Below are 25,290 nucleotides of genomic sequence, written 5' to 3'. Positions count from 1 at the left end.
GAAAAAACAAAATTATGACATTTATGCTACTTTGTAATTTGCTTTCAAAACATTGTGTATGCATCTCTTCATATTTAGATCAAATTAATTCTGATAATAGCCATATATATTATGATTTCATTTACTATAAATTATTTATAGCCCTACCCCTATATGTGGGTATCCAAATTATTTGCAAATTGTATTACCATAAAAATGCTGCTGAAATTGTAATGCATTCCACCGTTATATATAAATACAAATAAATAAATAAATAAATAAAAAGAAAAAAATGCTACTGAAAGCTGATTCCAATAGCACACACCTGTAATCCCAGTGGCTCAGGAGGCAGGATCAAGAATTCAAAGCCAGCCTCAGCAAAGGCAAGGTTCTAAGCAACTCAGTGAGACCCTGTTTCTAAATAAATACAAAATGGGGCTGGGGTTGTGGCTCAGTGGTCGAGTGCCCCTGAGTTCAATTCCCAGTACAAAAAAAAATGTTACAACAAATATCCTGTATTATAGTTGCTTTTCTTGTTTTGTTTAATTTCCAAAACTGAGCTTTTAGTGTATGTTTTAATTTAATAGATACTACCTGATTACTTTTTAAAAGTTGTAGCAATTCATTCTCCCATTAGCAAAATAAAAATGCATATGTCTCCTCACTGGATATTATCACTCTTTTCTGTTTCTGTCAATCTTATGACAAAGAGATTCTTACTAGTGTTTAATTTCATTTCTTCAAACATCTTTTCATACATTTGTTATCTTTTCTATAAAACATTTATATTCTACAGCAGACACTGTCAATTGCGTATGCATTAGCTACCACTGCCTTGTTAAGAAAAAAAAAAGTATTTTTCAGTATTTGGCACCAATATAATACATATGCACATCCTCAGTTCCAGTGGATAAATACTGATTAGTCTAAGATAAGTCATTCAATTCCTGCATTCATTTATTCATTCAATAAGTGCTTATTGAGTACCTACTATACGCAACAATGAGCAAAGTCTCCCCTTGTCTTCATGAAGTTTATATCCTAGAGTAGAAGATGCACAGGCCAATAAATAAATATACATCATGTTATGGGGTAATAAGAGCTAAATCAAGAAAACAAAAGGCATAAGAATAAGTTGAGAGGAACATGAAAGGGATTAGAATAGATATTGTTAATATTTTATACAAGGTTGTCAGTTTCCAGCTAGAAATCCATTGCAATAACCTCAGGTGAAAGAGATAATGGCCTGTATATAATTATTATAGAAATGAAGAAAAGTGGTTAGATTTAAGATGAATTTTGAAGAAAGAAATATCCGAACTTGCTGCTGTATTTGATATGCTGAATGAAAGAAAAAGAAGTTAAAGAAGAAACCAATAATTGGGCTGGAGTTATAGCTCAGTTGGTAGAGTACTTGCCTTGCATGCACAAGGTCCTGCGTTCTAATCCACAGCACCACAAAAAAAGAAAGAAAGGAAGAAAGAAAGAAAAGAAAACAGTAATTATTGCCTAAGAATCTGAAAAGTACAGTGTCCATTATTAAGATATGGAAGATTGCAAGAGGGAGAGAATATTAGCTTGTTTTTGGACATGTTAAATTTGAGATTCCTATTACCCACATAATGATGCTAAGGTACTATGAGTCTTAAGTTAGATAGAGAAATCCTGTCTGGAAATAAAAGACAGTATATAAAAGGTAAAGCCATGAGATTAGATGAGACCAGTTAGAGAGAGAGAGAGAGAGAGAGAGAGAGAAATGAGGAGCAATAAGGACTGAGCATTGGGTATTTGCCAGGCGAGGTGGCATAGGCCTGTAATTCCAGTGACTCCAAAAGCTGAGGCAGGAGGATCACAAGTTCAAGACCCACCTTAACAACTAAGCTAGGCCCTAAGCAACTGAGTGAGACACTGTCTTAAAATAAAATAAAGGGCTGGTCTCTGGTTTCAATTCCCAGTACCCTCAAACTTAGCAGTTTTTTCGTACATTAGAAATTGTCGGCGACCCACGGGCAGGTCAGGCCCAGCAACCTGCAGAGTGACAGAGCTGCCACATGCGTCTGCAGGGAACGCAGACCTGCGACCCACCAGCAGGACAGGTCCAGCGGCCTGCTGAGGGGCAGGCCCGTCCCCTCCCCCAGTGCCTGAAAGGTAGGCGAACCAGCGACCCACAGGCAGGTCAGGCCCAGCAACCTGCCGAGTGACAGAGCTGCCACACACGCCTGCAGGGAACGCGGACCTGCGACCCACCAGCAGGACAGGTCCAGCAGCCTGCTGAGGGGCAGGCCCGTCCACTCCCCCAGTGCCTGCAAGGTAGGCGGGACTGTGACCACCGGCAAATCAGGCCCAGCAGCCTGCTGAGGGGCGGAGCCGCCCCTCCCATCGCACCTGCAAGGTAGGCGGACCTACGACCCATCGGAAGGTTAGGCCCAGCAACCTGCGGAGTGACAGAGGTGCCCCTCGCGCCTGCTGGGTAGGTGGACCTTCGACCTGCCAGCAGAGCAGACCTAGGGCCTGCCAGCATGGTAGTCGGATCACACCAATTGGAGGAGAATCACAGCCACTACCTGCGCTGCAAGGGAGATTTTTCAACTATACAAGAGCAATATAAATAAATAGAGGGAAAATTTCAAAAACACAACAGTTTCACCAAGCAGAAAGAAACGCCAGCAGTATGAAAAGACAAGGAAAGAAAGGACCACAGGCAATGCAGGTCAACTCAACTTTAGAAGAGGTAATAGCTGCAACAGATGGAATGTCAGATAGAGAGGTGAGGATATACATGCTTCAGATGATCTGGAGTCTCAAAGAAGACATGAGACAGCAAAATGAAACAATGAAAGATCACATTGACAAGGAACTACATAAACAAATCCAGGAAGTAAGAGATCAATTTCACAGGGAGATAGAGGAAATAAAAATCAAACAAATAGAAATCCTAGAAATGCAGGAAGCAATAAACCAACTTAAAAACTCAATTGAGAATACTACCAGCAGAGTGGATCACTTAGAAGATAGAACATCAGACAATGAAGACAGAGTATTTCAACTTGAAAAGAACATAGACAGCTCAGCAAGTCTGCTAAGAAACCATGAGCAGAACATCCAAGAAATATGGGATAATATCAAAAGACCAAACTTAAGAGTCATTGGGATACAGGAAGGCACAGAGCTCCAAACCAAAGGAGTAAACAATCTATTCAGTGAAATAATAGGAGAAAACTTCCCAGACTTGAAGAATGAGACAGAATCCCAAATCCTAGAAGCCTACAGGACGCCGAATGTGCAAAATCATAAGAGACCCACACCTAGACACATTATAATGAAGATGTACAACATACAGAATAAGGAGAGAATTTTAAAAGCTACAAGAGAAAGGAAGCAGATTACATTTAGGGGTAAACCAATCAGGATAACAGCTGATCTCTCAACACAGACTCTAAAAGCTAGAAGATCCTGGAATAACATATTTCAAACGCTAAAAGAAAATGGGTTCCAACCAAGAATCGTGTATCCAGCAAAATTAAGCTTCAGGATGGAAGATGAAATTAAAACATTCCATGATAAACAAAAGTTAAAAGAATTTGCAGCTAGAAAACCATCTCTTCAAAAAATCCTTGGCAAAACACTACAGGAAGAGGAAATGGAAAACAACAATGAAAACCAACAGTGGGAGGTAGGACAGTAAAGGGGGGAAAATAATCAAAGAGGAAAACAAATCAGGTTTAGTAGCATTAATAAACAAATATGGCTGGAAGAACAAACCATATCTCAATAATAACCCTAAATGTAATGGCTTAAACTCACCAATTAAGAGACACAGGCTAGTTGAATGGATCACAAAACAAGACCCAACAATATGCTGCCTACAGGAGATGCATTTGATAGGAAAAGATATACATAGACTGAAGGTGAAAGGTTGGGAAAAATCATATCACTCATATGGACTGTGGAAACAAGCAGGAGTGTCCATACTCATATCAAATAAAATAGATTTCAAGCCAAAGTTAATCAAAAGGGATAAAGAGGGACACTACATACTGCTCAAGGGAACCATACACCAACAAGACATAACAATCATAAATATATATGCCCCAAACAACGGTGCTACTATGTTCATCAAGCAAACTCTTCTCAAGTTCAAGAGTCTAATAGACCACCATACAATAATCATGGGAGACTTCAACACACCTCTCTCACCACTGGACAGATCTTCCAAACAAAAGTTGAATAAGGAAACTATAGAACTCAATAACACAATTAACAACCTAGACTTAATTGACATATATAGAATATACCACCCAACATCAAGCAGCTACACTTTTTTCTCAGCAGCACATGGATCCTTCTCAAAAATAGATCATATATTATGTCACAGGGCAACTCTTAGACAATATAAAGGAGCAGAGATAATACCATGCATCTTATCTGATCATAATGGAATGAAACTGAAAATCAACGATAAAAGAAGGAAGGAAAAATCATGCATCACTTGGAGAATAAACAATAGGTTACTGAATGATCAATGGGTTTTAGAAGACATCAAGGAGGAAATTAAAAAATTCTTAGACACAACATATCGGAATCTATGGGACACATTGAAAGCAGTTCTAAGAGGAAAATTCATTGCTTGGAGTTCATTCCTTAAAAAAAGAAAAAACCAACAAATAAGTGATCTCATACTTCATCTCAAAATCCTAGAAAAAGAAGAGCAAAACAACATCAAAAGAAGTAGAAGGCAAGAAATAATTGAAACCAGAGCTGAAATTAATGAAATCGAAACAAAAAAAAACAATTGAAAAAATTGACAAAACGAAAAGTTGGTTCTTTGAAAAAATAAATAAAATTGACAGACCCTTAGCCATGCTAGCGAAGAGAAGAAGAGAAAGAACTCAAATTACTAGCATACGGGATGAAAAAGGCAAGATCACAACAGACACTTCAGAAATACAGAAGATAATCAGAAATTATTTTGAATCCTTATACTCCAATAAAATAGAAGATAATGAAGGCATCAATAAATTTCTTAAGTCATATAATCTGCCCAGATTGAGTCAGGAGGATATAGACAACCTAAACAGACCAATATCAATTGAGGAAACAGAAGAAACCATCAAAAGATTACCATCTAAGAAAAGCCCAGGACCGGATGGGTATATAGCAGAGTTTTACAAAACCTTTAAAGAGGAACTAATACCAATACTTTTCAAGCTATTTCAGGAAATAGAAAAAGAGGGAGAACTTCCAAATTTATTCTACGAGGTCAACATCACCCTGATTCCGAAACCAGACAAAGACACCTCAAAGAAAGAAAACTATAGACCAATATCTCTGATGAACCTAGATGCAAAAATCCTCAATAAAATTCTGGCGAATCGGATACAAAAACATATCAAAAAAATTGTGCACCATGATCAAGTAGGATTCATCCCTGGGATGCAAGGATGGTTCAATATACGAAAATCAATAAATGTTATTCACCACATCAATAGACTTAAAAATAAGAACCATATGATCATCTCGATAGATGCGGAAAAAGCATTTGACAAAGTACAGCATCCCTTTATGTTCAAAACTCTCGAAAAACTAGGGATAACAGGAACATACCTCAACATTGTAAAAGCAATTTATGCTAAGCCTCAGGCTAGCATCATTCTGAATGGAGAAAAATTGAAGGCATTCCCTCTAAAATCTGGAACAAGACAGGGATGCTCTCTATCACCACTTCTGTTCAACATAGTTCTCGAAACACTGGCCAGAGCAATTAGACAGACGAAAGAAATTAAAGGCATAAAAATAGGAAAAGAAGAACTTAAATTATCACTATTTGCAGATGACATGATTCTATACCTAGCAGACCCAAAAGGGTCTACAAAGAAACTATTAGAGCTAATAGATGAATTCAGCAAAGTGGCAGATTATAAAATCAACACGCATAAATCAAAGGCATTCCTGTATATCAGCGACAAATCCTCTGAAATGGAAATGAGGACAACCACTCCATTCACAATATCTTCAAAAAGAATAAAATACTTGGGAATCAACCTAACAAAAGAGGTGAAAGACTTATACAATGAAAACTACAGAACCCTAAAGAGAGAAATTGAAGAAGACCTTAGAAGATGGAAAAATATACCCTGTTCATGGATAGGCAGAACTAACATCATCAAAATGGCGATATTACCAAAAGTTCTCTATAGGTTTAATGCAATGCCAATCAAAATCCCAATGGCATTTCTTGTAGAAATAGAGAAAGCAATCATGAAATTCATATGGAAGAATAAAAGACCCAGAATAGCAAAAACAATACTAAGCAGGAAGTGTGAATCAGGTGGTATAGCGATTCCAGATTTCAAACTATACTACAGAGCAATAGTAACAAAAACAGCATGGTACTGGTACCAAAACAGGCAGGTGGACTAATGGTACAGAATAGAGGACACAGACACCAACCCACAAAACTACAACTTTCTTATATTTGATAAAGGGGCTAAAAGCATGCAATGGAGGAAGGATAGCATCTTCAACAAATGGTGCTGGGAAAACTGGAAATCCATATGCAACAAAATGAAACTGAATCCCTTTCTCTCGCCACGCACAAAAGTTAACTCAAAATGGATCAAGGAGCTTGATATCAAATCAGAGACACGGCATCTGATAGAAGAGAAAGTTGGCTACGACCTACATGCTGTGGGGTCGGGCTCCAAATTCCTCAATAGGACACCCATAGCACAAGAGTTAACATCTAGAATCAACAAATGGGACTTACTCAAACTAAAAAGTTTTTTCTCAGCAAAAGAAACAATAAGAGAGGTAAATAGGGAGCCTACATCATGGGAACAAATCTTTACTCCTCACACTTCAGATAGAGCCCTAATATCCAGAGTATATAAAGAACTCAGAAAATTAGACAATAAGATAACAAATAACCCAATCAACAAATGGGCCAAGGACTTGAACAGACACTTCTCAGAGGAGGACATACAATCAATCAACAAGTACATGAAAAAATGCTCACCATCTCTAGCAGTCAGAGAAATGCAAATCAAAACCACCCTAAGATACCATCTCACTCCAGTAAGATTGGCAGCCATTATGAAGTCAAACAACAATAAGTGCTGGCGAGGATATGGGGAAAAGGGTACACTTGTACATTGTTGGTGGGACTGCAAATTGGTGCAGCCAATTTGGAAAGCAGTATGGAAATTTCTTGGAAAGCTGGGAATGGAACCACCATTTGACCCAGCTATCCCCCTTCTCGGTCTATTCCCTAAAGACCTAAAAAGAGCATGCTACAGGGACACTGCTACATCGATGTTCATAGCAGCACAATTCATAATAGCAAGACTGTGGAACCAACCTAGATGCCCTTCAACAGACGAATGGATAAAAAAATGTGGCATTTATACACAATGGAGTATTACTCTGCATTAAAAAATGACAAAATCATAGAATTTGGAGGGAAATGGATGGCATTAGAGCAGATTATGCTAAGCGAATCTAGCCAAGCCCTAAAAAACAAATGCTAAATGTCTTCTTTGATATAAGGAGAGTAACTAAGAACAGACTAGGGAAGAAGAGCATGAGAAGAAGACCAACATTAAACAAGGAGGAGAGGTGGGAGGGAAAGCGAGAGAGAAGGGAAATTGCATGGAAATGGAAGGAGACCCTCAGGGTTATACAAAATTACATACAAGAGGAAGTGATGGGAAAGGGAAAAATAATACAAGGGGGAGGAATGAATTACAGTAGTGGGGGTATAGAGAGAAGAGGGGAGGGGAGGGGAGGGGGGATAGTAGAGGATAAGAAAGGCAGCAGAATACAACAGACATGAGTATGGCAATATGTAAATCAATGGAAGTGTAACTGATGTGATTCTGCAAGCTGTATACGGGATAAAATGGGAGTTCATAACCCACTTGAATCAAAATGTGAAATATGATATATCAAGAACTATGTAATGTTTTGAACAACCAACAATAAAAAAAAGAAAAGAAATTGTCATGACTTCTGCTGTCATGTACGACTAAAAATAAATTAATTAATTAAAAAAAAAAGAAACTGTCATTACAATCTGATGGCCTCTGAATAATTTATAGGAACTCTGGACAATATGTGGGCTAATTAAAAAAAAGTCTAGAACATGAATAGTACATAGTAAGCACTTAATTATTTTTGATATTATTATTATTATTATTATTATTAGATTCTCTATTACATGTGCTGCAAATATTTTTCCAATGATCTTTTGTCTTTTCTCTTTGTTGACTAGGCATTTTGCCATAATTATTTATTTTTATGCAATTAAAAATATCTATAATTCCCCTTTTTTGCTAAAGAAAGTCTCTTTCTCCCAATATTTGTAACATTTCTTCCAGTTTTTTCTAATATTTTTTATTCTACATTTTAAAATTTAATCCACCTAGAATTAATTTTCTATTTTTGAGACTTTTTTGTTTGTTTTGGTGCTGTGGACTGAACCTAGGACCTTATGTGTACTAAACAGATGCTCTACCACTGAGCTACCACCCCAGTCCCTATTTTGCATTTTTTGTTTTGTGTATAATATGAAAATCTAGATTCCTTTTCTTTCAGAGTAACAGCGATACCAGAGCTACTTATTAAATAAACTGTCTTTTTCCCACTAAACTGGAATACCACCTTTTCCACATACATTTTGATTTACTTCTGACTTATATCAATCCACTGATCTACTTGTCTGATATTATACTAATATCATATATTGTAACAGATAAATTTTTGTCCATAATAACTGTTCTTTCTTCTAATGAAATAATTTTACTTGTGTATAAAGTATTGAACCAAAGACAATATTTCCCAGACTCCCTTTTAGCAACAAAGTGTGGCTACTCATATGTCACTGGTCATAAATTAGTATCATATTGCTTATATTTCCAGGCCTTTTAAGGATGAATCCCAAAAATGGCATTTTCCTGGCTCCTTTTTCTTTTCCCAAAGGATTAAGCATTCAACTCCAGAGATACAAACAATTGAGAGGATGAGAGAAGAACATTACTTGCTTTGAGATACTTACAAACTGATACATGAAAGAGACCAACACCTATCTTGTTACACCACTGTACTTTATGGGCTCTTGTTATTAGCTCTACTAAAAAATGACCATATGCTTTTCAGAAGGCTATAATATCTGAGAGGCTAAGTCTGTCCTCATTATTTTTTTTTCATTTTAGATACTTATTCTTTAATCTCCTTATTTTCCCATATCTTTTTCAAAGTATGATATTGTGAGCCATAACTTACTTTGTTTTTCATTATTTTAATTTTGTTTTATTTGTTGTTCTACATGTTCTATTAATGCCTTTTCCCCTGAGGAATGAGGTTTGTATGTTTATTAGCCATGTGAGTTTTCTCTTCTAATTAATACACTTTGGTCTCTTTTCTCTTCGCATACTTTTCATACTCTTTTTCACATTTATTTGTAGCAATTCATTATATATTCTGAGTACCAAAACTTCCTTTGTTATACAGGTTTCAAATTTGTAGTTCCATTTTGTGATTTGGTCTTTCAATATATGTAAGATTTATATTTTAATTTAGCAAAATTTACCAATCTTTTCCTTCATTTTTTGCAGGGAGTTGTGTCTTATTTAAGAAATCTTTCAGCTTGGCACGTTGGTGCACGCCTGTAATCCCAGCAACTCAGGAGGCTGAGGCAGGAGGATTTCGAGTTCAAAGCCAGCCTCAGCAAAAGCAAGGCGCCAAGTAATTCAGTGTCTCTAAATAAAATACAAAATAGGGCTGGGGATGTGGTTCAGTGATTGAGTGCCCTTGAGTTCAATCCCCAGTACCAAGGAAGGAAGGAAGGAAGGAAGGAAGGAAGGAAGGGAGGGAGGGAGGGAGGGAGGGAGGGAGGGAGGGAAGGAAGGAAGGAAGGAAGGAAGGAAGGAAGGAATCTTTCTCTAATCTTTCTTTCTTTTCAAAAGTTTCAAACTCTTGCATTTCACATTAGATCATTAGCCTACCCAGATCCTGAACTATAGTAAAAGATTATAGTAGAAAGAAAGGAAGGAAGGAAGGAAGGAAGGAAGGAAGGAAGGAAGAAAGGAAGGAAGAAAAGAAGGAAGAAATTATATAGAAAGAAAGGAAAGGAAAGGAAAGGAAAGAAAGAGAAAGGAAGGAAGGAGGGAAGGAAGGAAGGAAGGAGGGAAGGAAGGAAGGAAGAAGGAAGGAAGGAAGGAGGGAAGGAAGGAAGGAGGGAAGGAAGGAAGAAGGAAGGAAGGAAGAAGGAAGGAAGGAGGAAAGGAAGGAAGAAGGAAGGAAGAAAGGAGGGAGGGAAGGAAGAAGGAAGGAAGAAGGATGGAAGGAATCTTTCTCTAATCTGATGTCATAAAGACATCCTTACATTTTTTTCAAAAATTTCAAACTCTTGCATTTCACATTAGATCATTAGTCTACCCAGATCCTGAACTATAGTAAAAGATTATAGTAATCTAATTTTTGTTTTTTCTTACATATATAATCAATTATCCCCCTACCTTTTATTGATATATTGTTCTTTTACCAATGCCTTTCAATGCTACCTCTGTCAATGTCTTGATTTTCCCTATATCAAGTTTCCATGTCTTTATTTGTCTGTTTCTATTCTGTTCTATTAATTTGTTTGAAAAACCACTTAATCCCACTCCACTATCTATCTATCTATATATAGAGATAGATAGATAGATATATTTCCATCTTATTCTTATTATAAATGCAGAGTATGTGCTCTTGCATCTACCTTGGTTTACTTAACAAAATGTTTTTGAAATTCATCCATATTATTGTACATTTCAGTAAAAGATGCATTTTTAATATTGAGTAGCATTCCATTCTATGTATTTATGACTATTCAGTCTCCACTGATGAATATTTTGTTTCTAGTTTTGGATAGTATGAATAAAGCTGCTATTAACATTTTTGTACAAATATTTTCTGAACATGTGTTTCTATATTCCTTGGGTAAAAATCTAAGAGTAAAATTGCTGGATTTTGGTTGGCCTATGTTCGATTTTATAAGACTTGCCAACATAGTTTCCAAAATGGCCATATATTTCATATCCCCACTTAGCAATGTCTGAGAATTTTTATTGTTTTAACTCCTTACCAACATTTTGTATTGTCAGTTTTATTTGGTTGTTTTCTTGTTTTAAGATTAACAATTCTAGAGAATGTGTTATGATTTTAGTTTAAAATCTTCAAATGAATAATGATGTTGAACAATTCTTGTGTATATTTATTGGCCATTGTGTATAATTCTTTGCAAGATACTTATTCTAGTTGTCCGAACCATTTTTTTTTTGTAGAAAATGAATTGTTTGTCTAATTTCATTGAGTTGAAGAAACTGCTTATATATTCTGAATTCAAGTCCTTTGTCAGATAAAAAAAATATTTTTGCAAATATTTTCTCCATGGCTATGACAACCATACCACCATGATTTATTCTCTTAACAATGTTTTTTGATGAGTAGAAGTTTTTAAGAATTTCATATGGTTAATTTTTCCTTTCTAATCACTGTTTTCTGGGTCCTAGCTAATTTTTTTTCATTATTTTTATTGATGTTGTAATGTTATAAAGGTATTCTTTTATGTTTTCATCTAGATGTTTTATAGTTTCTGCTTTTACATGTAAGTCCATGATCACCTTAATTTTTGTATACAGTGTGAAATAATAAAAATATGATATATATCACTGTCTCCAATTCCTGACACCGATAGCCCCTAAAACTCATAATTTTCTAAGTGATAGGGGTGCTTAGAATCTCTTTTTGTTCTAATATTTGGTCTTTAACAATTAGATTAGTTCCTAAACCCCTTGAAATTTCCTGGATGAGAGGAGCATCTTTTGTTCTAAGGTGATCTGAGGTGACTCTTGGTGGGTTTCTTGGATGGAGCTGGTCAGAGAAATCAAGCCATGATCAGAAGCTTGTAACTTTCAGCTCCATCCCCCATCTTCCAGCAACAAGAAAGGAGAGAGATTGAATTAATAATCAACCATGTGTATGTGATGGAGCCTCCATAAGAATCCTTAAGAGACAAGAAGGTTGATAAACACATGGAGGTACTGTGAGAACAGCTGTCTGGAGAAGACTTGGAAGCTCCATACCTCTTTCAACATACCTTGCCCTATGCATTTCTTATATCTGGCTGTTTCCAAGTGTACCAGTTTATAATGAACTAGTAACCTAGTAATTAAACTGTTTCCCTGGGTTCTGTGAAACATTCTAGCAAATTGGCAAACCCAGGGAAGAGGTCATGGGAACCTCTGAGTTACGGCCAGTTGGCCAGAAGCATAGGTTACACCTGGACTTAGAATTGGCATCTCAAATTGGAGCGGTCTTGTGGGATTGAATCTTTACCCTGTAGAATCTGATACTATCCCAAAATAAATCCCATTGAAACTAAGTTAAATGGTAGGATATCCAGCCAATATCTACAGAGAAGTGGAGAAATGCTTGAAGTGAGAAGAAAACTCAGACATTTGATGACAGAGTTTAGTATTTAAAATAGTAGTAAAATAAGTAGAAGAAACAGGAGTTTTACTTTCTTTTTAAAAAAATATTTTTAATTGTAGGTAGACACAATACCTTTGTTTTTATTTATTTATTTTTATGTGGTGCTGAGGATCAAACCCAGTGCCTCACTTATGCTAGGCGAGCACTGTACCCCTGAGCCACAACCCCAGCCCCATGAATTTTACTTTCAATGGGTAAAGTTCTTTTTTTTTTTGCATATAGATAATTCAGATATCAATTCTGATATTAGTTTTTTAAAAGTACTTTTCTCTCTGGAATTGGTTAGGCATTCTGAAAATGTGAATATGTTTCTAGATTCTTTATTCTGTTCCAGCTAACTTTCCATACACAATATATAGATAGTCAATATCTTGATTACCACAGTATTGCACTATGTTTCAAAATCAGGAAGTATAAGTCTTCCAACTTTGCTCTTTTTTAATATGCTTTTTTTGGTTATTTTAGAACATTTTCAATTGCAAATAAATTTTAGAATCTGCTTACAAACTTTTATCCCAAAAAAGTCTGATAAGATTTTTATTGGAATTTCATTCAATCCATAGATAAATCCTGGAGAACTTGACATTTAATACCACTGAGTCTTCCAATCCATGAACATAGCATGTCTTTCTAATTAGTCATTTTAAAATTCTCAGCAAAGTTTTTGTAGAGGTTTCTCAATGTAGAGGTCTTACTGAGTTTATATTTGCTTCCTGGTACTGACTTGTTCATTTTCCTGGAAAGATTATACTACATAGATTTCCATTCTTTTTCATTCTCTAAAACTGTTTAACGTCAGAATTAATGTCACTTCTAGTACAGAGAAGTAAGCACCTGCAATGGTCAGTTTAGGGCTATCAACTTGACTGGACAAAAAGATGCTTAAAGAATTGGAAAACCATGGCTGTAGCTGTGGCTCCGCAGTAGCACACTTACCTGGTATGTGTAAGGAACTGGGTTCAATTCTCCACCATATAAATAAATAAAATAAAGGTCTATCAAAATAAAAGTCTATCTTAAAAAAAAAAAGAATTGGAAAACCATTACTTCTAGGTGAATTTGTGAGAGTTTTTCCAGAGAAGAATTGCATGCAGGCCTGCAAACTAAGTGAGGAAGACTTTACTCTGAATGTAGGCAGGCACCATCCAATTGTCTGGGGCTAGATAGAACAGGAAAATGAATGCCTGTTCCCTCCAGATTGGGTACATTTTGAGCAGCTATTTCTGTGGATTTCAGACTCCAGTTTCCTCAGACTTTGGACTCTAGGACTTGTACCAACAGAACTCTGGGGTCCTCAGTCTTTTGGCCTTGAATAGGAAGCCTTCCTAATTCTGAGCCTTCCAGCTTCTTGGACCAAGCAATACTATCAGCTTGCAGATGGCCATCATGGAACTTTTCTCCTCTGTGGGCATATGAGCCAATTTAATAAAGCCTTTCATAAATTATATTATCCCCTTATATATTACATTAGTTCTGTTTCCCTGGAGAACCCTGACAAATATAGCTACTTACAAGCTAACTCTCTCATAGAGAACAATAAATTCTGATAAAATGCAAAAAACAACTGAGAGTTCTGGAAAATAAACAAAAGAAAATAGAGTTGAAACCTGAACAAAATTACTGACAGAGGGTGGGTTTCCCATTTTGTATGGCTTTGTCTTGAGGGCAGCCACAATCTCAGAGTAGCATATAACAACTATGACTACAATAGAAAGTCTAGTTTCTTTCCAGATGGAAGAAACAGAAGAAGGATCCAAGGTAACCAGAGCCACCAGAGAGAAGGGGGAAATCCCAAAGGACAGAGCTAGGGAACAGAAACTCCAGATTCTTTATATAACCCTTTTCTAAATCTCTGACATGTATGCAGCAAACTGAAATCAGTTTTCTAACCTGAGATGTGACCTATGTTGCCAATCACAGGCAAGGAAGAGTTTTCAGTTTGGATCTAACCAAGTTAACTGCCTGATAAAGCTAAAACATCAGCCTTAATTTGGAGGACTATAAGAGAATCCAGAGGCTGTATGACATATCACAATGATCAGATTCAATCTATAATTACTTGACATGAAGAATCAGGAAAATGCAATTCATTTTTAAGAGAAAAGATGATCAACAAAAACTAATCCCCAAAAGAACCAGATGTTGAAATTATCAGACAAGAACTTTCAGGTATAAATATGCTAAATGAAAAAAAATAAAAATATATTCATAACCAAGAAAAAATTAGGAGTGAAAAATTAAAATCTGAAATAAAACTCACTGTATGGAATTACTTAAATGCAGACAACAGAGGAAAGAGATTGTGAATTTAAAGATAGATAATTAAAATTATCTGCTCTGAAAAAAATAGAAGAAAAATTGGAAACAAAAACCTAATGTGTCACAAATTTGTATGACAATATCAAAAGATGCAGCCTAAGAGTTGGAATCTCAGAAAGAGGGGGAAAAAATGAATGGGGAAACAAAACTATCTAAAGAAATAATGATAAATTTGGTGATAGAATATAAATTATATTTTTCTCATCTATAAAATTATCTGAGCTTATGGGGCTGAGGCTGTGGCTTAGCACACTTGTCTGGCATGTGTGAGGCACTGGGTTCAATTCTCAGCACCATGTATAAATAAATAAAATAGAGATCTATCAACAACTAAAAAATATTTTTTAAAAAATTATCTGAGCTTAAACTTAATTTATTATATTATTTGGATTTAGTTTATTGGTTTTTAATTTTTATTTAAATCAATTAGCTTAATGGCTTACTATATTTTTCTTTTTCAATGATTTGTTCACTTTCATTTTTCTAGAAATTTTCTATTTCATCTAACATTTCAAATTAGTTTTTTTAAAATATTTGTTTTAGTTGTAAGGGTACACAATAAACTTTATATTTTTTTTTATGTGGTGCCTAGGATTGAACCCAGAGCCTCACGTGTGTTAGGCAAGAGCTTTTCTACTGAGCCACAATCCCAGCCCCTCAAATTAGTTTTAATTATCCCTAGTGATATTAAAAGTTCCAATTTCACCTCTCATGATGTCCCATTTTCCTTTTGTAATATTGAGTGTGCCCTTATTCTATCTGTTGATTAGTCTTACTAGAAGTGATCTGGTTCTTTTTTTTTTTTTTCAAAGAAAAGGGGGGTTTTTTTGTTTTTTTTGTTTTTTTAGAGAGAGAGATAATTTTTTTAATATTTATTTTTCAGTTTTTGGTGGACACAACATCTTTATTTTATGTGGTGCTGAGGATCGAACCCAATGCCCTGCGCATGCCAGGCAAGCGCCTTACCACTTAAGCCACATCCTCAGCTCAAGTTTTTGTTTTCTTGATCTCTATTGTTTCTTTCCTTATTTTTATTCATTCATAATTTTTATTATTTTTTCTTTTCTATTTCTTTAATTAGACTTACTCTATTACTCTTATTCCAGATTCTTTGGCCAATACTTATTTATTTTTAATACTTTTAAATACATGTATTAAACCATAAATTTACTCCTCCCCCCTAAAAGGTGCATTAGCTTGATCCCAGAAATACTGAATATGGATTACAGCAAACGAAATAACTACCAACAAAGAGAATCCAAGACACAATAGATTAAATAAGACACTTGTTCTGGTTTGAATCTGTAATGTTCCCCAAAGTTTCATATGTTGAAGCCTCGGTCCACAATGCAGCAATGTTCAGAGGTAGGGCTTTGGGGAAATGATTGGATCATGAGGAGCATCAGTGGATTAATCCATTGATAATGAACGGACTACTGGGAGGTGGTAGAAACTATGGGTGGTGGGGCATGATTGGAGACAGATGGTCACTGGGGATGTGTCCTGAAAGGTTATTTCTTATCCCCAGCCTCATCTTTTCTCTGCTTCACAGCTGTCATGAGCTGCATAGCCTTCCACTGCCATGATGTTCTTGCTTGCTTCAGGTCCAAAGCAATGGAGCCAGACAGCCATGGACCAAAACCTCTAAAATCATGAGTCAAAATAAATCTTTCCTCCTTTAAGTTGTTTATGTCAACTATTTGGGTCAGAGAAATGAAAAACTGACTAACACAATACTTTATTTACTTCTTACCTAAGAAGCAGAGTAGGCATTTCAAGTTCACAGATTCTCTGGGTCCTAAGCTGTCATCCTCAATGTCTCTCAAGGTCACTTTAGTTTCCATCAGTCCTACAAACAGAAAGGTAAAGAGTTTGCAGTAAGATGTGTATAAAGTTTTATATGCCAGGCCTGGAAACAAGAGTATCACTTATAGTCATATTCTTTTGATGTGAATCTTCAGTCATATGGCCACACTTAACAACAAAGTGGGCTGAAAATTCAGTCCTTGGTGAAGAAACCCCGGTATATCCCGGTTACAATAAAAGGAGAGATTGTGTAATAGTCCCAGCCACATGTATTTTCACTGATGTTCACATTTATAATTCTACTGGAATTTCATCATTATCTTGTGAATTATGGGAAAGTGCATTAATTTTTTTCAACCGTGTTTTGAGTTTTTTTTAACTATTGTTGATTTGTAACTTAATTACACTGTTAATTGTCTACATAATGTTGATTATCTGAAATTTCTGTACTAGTATGTCATCAATTGTCACAAACACTCCACATGTACTTAAAAAGAATACATAGGAAGCTGGTGATTTGCTCAGTAGTTGAGCATTTACCTAGCATGCATGAGATCCTAGGTTCAATTTGCAGTACAAAAAAAGAAAACAAGCAGGATGCGGTGGCACATGGCTGAAATCCCAGTGTCTTGGGAGGCAAGTTCAAAGCCAGCCTTGGCAAAAGTGAGGCACTAAGCACTCAGTGAGACCCTGTCTCTAAATAAAATACAAAACAGGGCTGCAGATGTGGTTCAGTGATCAAGTACCCTGAGTTCAATACCTGATAGGAAGGAAGGAAGGAAGGAAGGGAGGGAGGGAGGGAGGGAGGGAGGGAGAAACATAGCCTTTTTGTTTGTTGTATATAGAAATCTATAATATCCATAGATTAAACTTGTTAATTTCTTTAATATGTTTACAAAGTTTTACCTTGGTTCACAGTATGCCTGTTCTCATTACATTGGTAAAATTATGTCACACTGTCTATAATAAAGTCAATTGGACAAGGAATTACACTCCGCATTCATAAAAAATATACTCAATTTTATTTGGTTAGAGAAATGAGAAAAGGTTCCATTTGTCAGTTTTGCAATCATAGATTCTCTGGATTGTTTTCCTTTCATTCCTCCTTCCAAAAATGTCATTTCCCCTTGCATTTTATCAAATGCAGCTAATAACAACCAATTCAAGACAGAAACATATTGTCATAAATCTCCTTGCACAAAATGCAAGTTCATTTGGGACATTTTCTGCCTTCTAAGTTATGGCAGGTAGTAATTCACAAGTAATATTTTTCCCAATGGTTTACCACTATAAGACATGTCCATTTTCACAGGTTCCAAAAATAGTTTTCTACCACCTGCAGCTTGTATTCAAAAGCAATGCCACATATTTTAGTTTTTTATTACAGAAACATACAACTTCTAGAATCCTATTTATGTATTAGTGTCATGGGTTGCATTGTCCCTCCACCAGAAAGATATGTTGAAGTGTTAACTCCCAGTAAATCAGAGTGACCTTATGTAAAATAGGGTCACTAGAGAATTAGTCTATGGAATTAGTTAAAATGATATCATAGTAGAGTAGGATGTGTCCCTAATTTCAGAAGATATGAAAACATCAGAAAATATGAAGATGGTGACACTTAGAGAAAATGTCATGTATAACAAAGGTGGAGACTAGAGTTACACCACTCCAAGCCAGGGAATGCTAAATATTTCTAGTAAACTAGCAGAAGTTAGTAAGAGGCAAGGAAAATTTTCTACAGTGCCCAGGTGAACACGGTCACAGCTAACGTAAATTTCAGACATCTGGCCACCAGAACTGTGAGACAATGAATTTCTGTTGTATTAAGCCATGCAGTTTGTAGTACTAACAATAGCCCTACAAGACTAAATACAATTTACATACATGTGTTGCCATAAAGCTGACTTTTAAAGAAAGTAACTCCAAACTCAGTGGCTTATTTCTTTGTTTGTGCTCACAGATTTGTTATGTTAGCTATGACTCTGCTGAGCTTGCTTGGGCTCAGCTTTAGACTTTAGAGCCTGAACTAATCTTCCCTACATGTCTTCATGTTCTGGCTTCCAGGCTGAATGAACAGCTTCATCTGGAACCTGCATGGTGTTTTCATAACAGACAGTGAAAGCATACAAGATCAAGACAAGTCACACACATTTAAAGCTTCTGCTCACATGTGGCATGAGATACATTCCCCTACATGCCTTTGGCAAACCCCGATATGCCTTTGGCAAAGAAAGAAACATAGGCTTCAAGTTCATGGGGAAGGGAAGTACTGGCCGAAAGGTGACTACAGGAAGGTAAGAAGGTAATTAACAGCTAATAAATATTTTGTTATATCTACTTCATTTATATTTATTGAGATTACTCATGTGCTTTTAACTATTTATATCATCTAATTTTTATTTTTATCATCCTTTTATTTTTTATCCTTCTTTCATGCCTTCTTGAGATTTATATGGTTTCTATATCCTTCCCTGCTTTTTCCTCTCTGCTAATTTAGAAGCTATTGATAGTATGTCCATTTATTTAGCACTTAAATGTTAACATATAATATACTTAAATACTAACATATAATAGATAAATGTTAATTTATAACATACTTAAATTTTAACATAATAAATATTAGAAAAATATATAAAATATATTAAAATGTCATAGAAATATAAAAATATGTATAATATATGTAATCATATAATTTTTCTAATATACAGAAAATATCTAAATAAATTCAACATATCTAGGTTCCTTCAACAATATGAACCTTGGCATGGTTTATTCTACATTTTCACTCTGAGCTCATCTTTCTTCTTGCCAAGAGTATACTCTTTTATAAATAGTTCTAGAGTTTGTAGATGATAAGTGATCTTCCCATTTGTGTCTCTGAAAAGTATTAAGTATTGTCATAAATCCTGAGTGACAGCATAAAATTAAAGATAAAATTCTAGATTGAGAGTTTTTTACCTCAGCATTTTAAAAAGATACCATTTCACTGTCTTATAGCATTTATTATTGCTGTGGGAAGGCTTATATTAGTCTAAAATTAATAATATTATTTTTCTTAGTTAACATTTTTCAATTTTACCATGCTGAACCTATTTGATGGATAAACTGTGAGCCAAATAACTGATCATAAGACCATGTTGAAGAATCCTTGTTCATATCAACTGATATTCTATCCAAGCCATTCTCTCTTTTCTAATCAGAAGTCACCTTCCTACATAGGCATGCAATAATCAGAGAGAGAAATTCCTGATATAAGGTTGAAGGTTATAATTCTGGGGATGGGAAGACAGAAGAGAGATGACAGAGGATGGAAAAGAGTCTTCAGAAAACACAAAGCTCATTAAGCAATATTTATTTCTTCCAGGAACACTGATTCTGAGATTCCAGGAGACATATGATGTCTGTGTTTTAGTCAGCATTTTTGCTGCTACAACCAAAAAACCCAACAAGAACAATTTTAGAGAAGGAAAAGTTCATCATGGGGCTCATGGTTTCAGAGGTCTCAGTCCACAGCCAGCCAGCTCCATTGCTCTGGGTCAAAGGTATGGAAGAACATTATGGCAGAAGAGTACAGTGGAGAAAGGCTGCTCAGGACATGGCACCAGGAAACAGAGAGAGCGAGCTTCATTCAATCAGGATAAAATACATACCCCAAAAAGTATCCTCCCAGGAACCCACCTCCTCCAGCCACACCCTACCTGCCTACAGTTACCACCCAGTTAATCTATTCATCTGAATGATAACAATCTTCTTTCTAGCTGTTAAATTCATTATGGAAAGTATGCTATTTTGGAAGTGTGCTATTCATTATGGAAAGTTTCTAACTATTGTTATTAAATAGTTTATTTCTCTTCTTAATTTTGCTTTATTATGTGAGACTTTGTACTGAGAACATATGCTTTTAATTTTTTTAATATTTTTTATTTGTAGTTATAGATGGACACATATCTTTATTTTATTTTTATGTGGTGCTAAGGATCGAACTCAGTGCCTCATGCATGCTAGGCGAGTGCTCTACCTCTGAGCCACAATCTAGCCCTGCTTTTTTAAATTTCTTGATATAACATCATTACATTCATTGTTATCATTGCATAATGGTCTTTTCCTCTTGTAACAATGTTTAAGTCTATTTTGCTTGATATTTATGCAACCAGTCATCTCTCTTTTAGTTACTGTTTATATAAAATATCTTTTCCCATCCATTCACTTTTAACTTATGTTTTTTAATCTAAAGTGAGTCTCTTATAGACAATATATTGTTGGATCATGTTGTTTGCTTTACTCATTCTGAAAATTTCTCACTTTAAATTGGAGAGTTGACTCCAGTTACAGTTAATGCAAATGCTAATAAAGAAGGACTTCTGTCATCTTGCTATTTGCTTCTTGTGTCTTATTTCTTTTTTTCCTCTATCTCTACTACTAATTTCTTTTGTGTTAAATATTTTCTATCATATTATTTTGTTCCCTCCCCCTTTAATTTTATAAAATATATCTTAGTTACTTTCTTAAGAATTAACCTTGATATTACAACTTCTTAATTTATAATAATCTAGTTTAAATTACTACCAACTTAGTTCAATGATGTATGAAACTGCTCCTAGGTGGTCTCATTCTTCCCCTTTTATGTTGTTACTGTCACATGTCTTTATACATTGTGTATACATCAACATAGATTTATAATTATTTTATTTATACTGGTATCTTTTAAATCACTCAGAAAAATGAGGAGTTTGAAAAAAAAAGTACTTTCATAAGTATTTTTTATTTCTTTGTGTGGATTCAAGTTACTATTTAGTATCCTTTCATTTCAGCCTGCAAGGCTCTTTATATCATTTCTTATAAGGCATGTTACTACTGATGAACTCTCTCCATTTTAATCTAGGAATGTTTTAAACTCCCCTTAACTTTTTTATTTATTTGTGTGTGTGTGTGTGTGCTGTTGTTGTTGTTCTTGGATTTTGGTTCAGTGTCCCTCTACCACTGAACTATATCTCAGTAGTTTTTTAATCTTGAGATAGAGTCTTATTAAATTGCTGAGGCTGGCCTTGAACTTCTGATCCTTCTGGCTCAGCCTTTCCAGTCACTAGGATTACAGGTATGCCCCTCTACACCCAGATTCCCCTTAACTTTTAAGGGACAATTTTTCCAGATATAGAATTCTTGGAAAACAGTTTTTTGTTACTATACTTTGTATATGTCATCCCAGTACTTTCTGGCTGTCATGATTTCTTTAAAAAAAAATGAGCTGTTAATCTCATTGAGTGTCCCTTGTACTTGATAAATCACCTTGCTCTTGCTACTTTCAAGATTCTCTGTTTTTGTCTTTCAATAGCTTGATTTTTATATGCCTCAGTTCCTTTTAACTTATTCTTGTCTGAAATTTTTTGAGCTTCTTAGATGAGCAGATTTGTATCTTTTGTCAAATTTGAGATGTTTTCAACCATTATTTCTCTAAATATTCTTCATCTTTCTTTCTTTCTTCCTGGGATTCTAATTATGCCTATGTTGGTATGCCTGGTGGTTTCACAGATTTTTTTAGTCTCTGTTCATTTTTCTTCATTCTTTTTTCCTTTCTACCCCTCAAACTAAATAATCTTAATTGACCTACCTTAAGGTTCACCTTCCTTTTGCCAGACCAAATCTGATATTTAACACTTCAACAGTGAATTTTTCATCTCTGTTATCAAGACTCTATTTGACTCCTTTCTCAATTTATGTATCTTTGTTGATATTCACTATTTGGTAGGACATCATTCTTAACAGTTTGTTTTAGTTCTTTGTAAGTGGTTTGCTTTAGCTATCTGAGAACCTTTTTAAAAAATATTTAAAGTCTTTGTCTAGAACATCCACTACATGGGCTTCCTCATGAGTAATTTCTGTTAACTTCTTTTTTTCCTGTGCATGGGCCATAATTTCTTATTTCTTTACTTATTGAAAATTAAATGGTTTTCCTACTATAATGTGACAACTCTAGAAATCAGATTCTTCCATCTGGTTGGGGATCATTTGTTGTTTCTTATTGTAGTTGTTTCCATTTCTTTAGTGACTTTTCTGAACAAATTTTAGAAGGTCTGTTATTGATTTTCATGTGTAGGTACTAATGTCTATGTTCCATTAGTTTGGTGGTCAACTAATGATTGAATAGATGTATCCTTAAGTTTAAAGAACAAAAGCAAATAAACAAAACCTCCCACCTTTGAAAATGAACTTTGTGTATTTTGAGCATACCTTCACTCAACAACTCTGTTTAAAACTCTGCACTAGCCCTTACTTCCTGATTATGTGAAACCCGAAAATCAGTCAGGGGAGAAAGCTTAGGATCTCCTAAGGTTTTTTCCAAATATATACTGTGTCCAAGGAAAAAACTTGGGCCTTTTAGATTCCCAGAAATATGTGGGACCTTTACACAGCTCTTATTCCCCACAACATCTTTTTCTTTTTCTGTTTTAAACAGGGTTTTATTTTTTTTAATTTATTTATTCTAATTCATTATACATGATAGCAGAATGCATTTCAATTCATAGTATACATATAGAACACAATTTTTCATGTTTCTTGTTGTACACAAAGTAGAGTTGCACCATTTTGTGTCTTCATATGTGTACTTAGGTCAATGATGTCCATCACATTCCATCATCTTTCTTACTTCCATGCCCCTCCCTTAGCTTCCCTCCCCTTTGCCCTATCTAAAGTTCCTCCATTCCTCCCATGCTCCCCCCACCATCCCTATATTATGGATCAGTACCCACATATCAGAGAAAACACTCAGTATTTGTTTTTTTAGGAATGGCTTACTTCACTTCGCATGATTATTGTCAAACTCCATCCATTTACCTGCAAATGTCATGATTTCTATTTCAATGCTCAATAACATTCCATTGTATATATATACCACATTTTCTTTATTCATTCATTTACTGAAGGGCATCTAGATTGGTTCCACAATTTAGCTATTATGAATTGTGCTGCTAAAAATATTGATGTAGCTGCATCATTGTAGTATGCTGTTTTCAAGTCCTTTGGGTATAAACCAAGGAATAGGATAGCTGGGTCAAATGATGGTTCCATTCCAAGTTTTCCAAGGAATCTCCATACTGATTTCCATATTGGTGATACCAATTTGCAGTCACAACATCTTGTTCCTTAGTCTTTCTGTGCTTTTTGGATGCTTTCTTGTTTGTCTCAACTGTTATGTCTTGCCCCAAGCAGCAGTAATAAAATTGCTTCTAAATGATTTCAACAAACACCTCCATTCTGAGAAAGTTCTGAGTTAGATAAAAGAAGGGAAAACACTATAATTTATTATTTCATGTAGCCACCTAAGCAAAACCACAGTTCTTTGAGAATAATATCCATTATTCTCCCTCTGGTACTAGGTACCTATACTGGAAAATGAATTATTATCTTTAAAGCTGCCACCAAGCTGGCACTGTGGTGCATGCTTCTAATCCCAGAGACTTTCAAGGCTGAGGCAGGTGAATCACAAGTTCAAGACCAGCCTCCATAGTTTAGTATGATGCTGTCTCAAATAAAAAGGGCTGTAGCTATTTCTCAGTGGTAAAGAACCCCTATGCCCCAGAACCAAATCCCCAATATCAAAATCAATCAATAAAACCATTCAGGCATGATGGCACACATCTATAATCTCAGCAGCTCTGGATGCTGAGGCAGAAGAAGGTTAAAACCCAGCCTCACTAACTTAGCAAGGCTCTAAGCAATTTAGAGAGACCCTGTCTCAAAATAAAAAATTTAAATAGGGCTGGGGATATGGCTCAATGATTAAGTGCCCTCGGGTTCAATCCCTAGTACCAAAAACAAACCTGCCAACAAGATAGGAAACTGGGTAAGGGAAATGTAGTGTAAGTTAAAGTGCCAGAGATTTAGAGATTTAGTAGTAATAGTTGTAGTAGTAATTACTCCCCTGGTAAGTAACAAGATTTCAATTAGTTTCAAAGGTTAAAAAAAATTGATCTTGACATATTTTGTTTATTCTTCACTGTTTTTTGTGGAGAAATGGACTTTAGGAGTTCACTGCCCTACAAATACAGCTTTTGCTTATGTTACTCAATATTGATTGATATTTAATGTTAAACCAACCTTGTATTCCTAAAAGGAAAACCCATTTTGTTGTGATGAATTATTCCTTTTACAAATTATTGAATCTAATTTGATCTTTTTAAAATGTTTGAATCTGTCTATCTATGAGGAGTGTTGACCTATGAGTTTTCTCTCTTGAGACATTTTGTGGTTTGGCATCAGAATAGCAGCCAAATATAAGGAGTTAGAAAATATTACCATCCTCTTCAGTTTATTGGAAGAATGTGTATCAAATTGGTATTATCTCCTTCTTAAATGTTTGATATAATTTTCCAATGAATCCATCTAGCCCTGGAGCTTTCTTTGTGGGAAGATTTTGAAATACAAAAAATCAACTGTTCTAATAAATATATATAGATTACTAAGGTTACTCACTTTCTCTTTAAAGAACTTTGATAGTTTGTGTCTTTATTTATTTGTTTGTTTATTTTATTTATTTATTTGTATTGGAGATTGAACTCAGGGGCATTTTATCATTGAACTACATCCCCAGTCCTTTTTATTCTATATTTTGGGACAGGGTCTCACTAAGTTGCCAGGCTGGTCTTAAACTTG

The 25,290-nt window shown here is 35.2% G+C and overlaps 1 long non-coding RNA gene across 1 annotated transcript in view; it reads left to right on the top strand.

Annotated features, from left to right (window-relative positions):
- The window catches only part of LOC120889620 (uncharacterized), a 32,914-nt gene extending 11,710 nt beyond the window's left edge, over positions 1 to 21,204 (top strand). Inside the window, exons 2-3 of the long non-coding RNA XR_013437209.1 lie at positions 18,703 to 18,940; positions 20,003 to 21,204. This is a non-coding gene — a long non-coding RNA (uncharacterized LOC120889620). The remainder of the gene's footprint in view (positions 1 to 18,702; positions 18,941 to 20,002) is intronic.
- The last annotated feature ends 4,086 nt before the right edge of the window (positions 21,205 to 25,290 follow it).

Source organism: Ictidomys tridecemlineatus, chromosome 4 (assembly GCF_052094955.1).
Source record: "Ictidomys tridecemlineatus isolate mIctTri1 chromosome 4, mIctTri1.hap1, whole genome shotgun sequence".
Taxonomy (NCBI): domain Eukaryota; kingdom Metazoa; phylum Chordata; class Mammalia; order Rodentia; family Sciuridae; genus Ictidomys; species Ictidomys tridecemlineatus.
The sequence above is the reverse complement of the archived record's forward strand: the minus strand, read 5'-3'. Positions and strand labels throughout refer to the sequence as shown.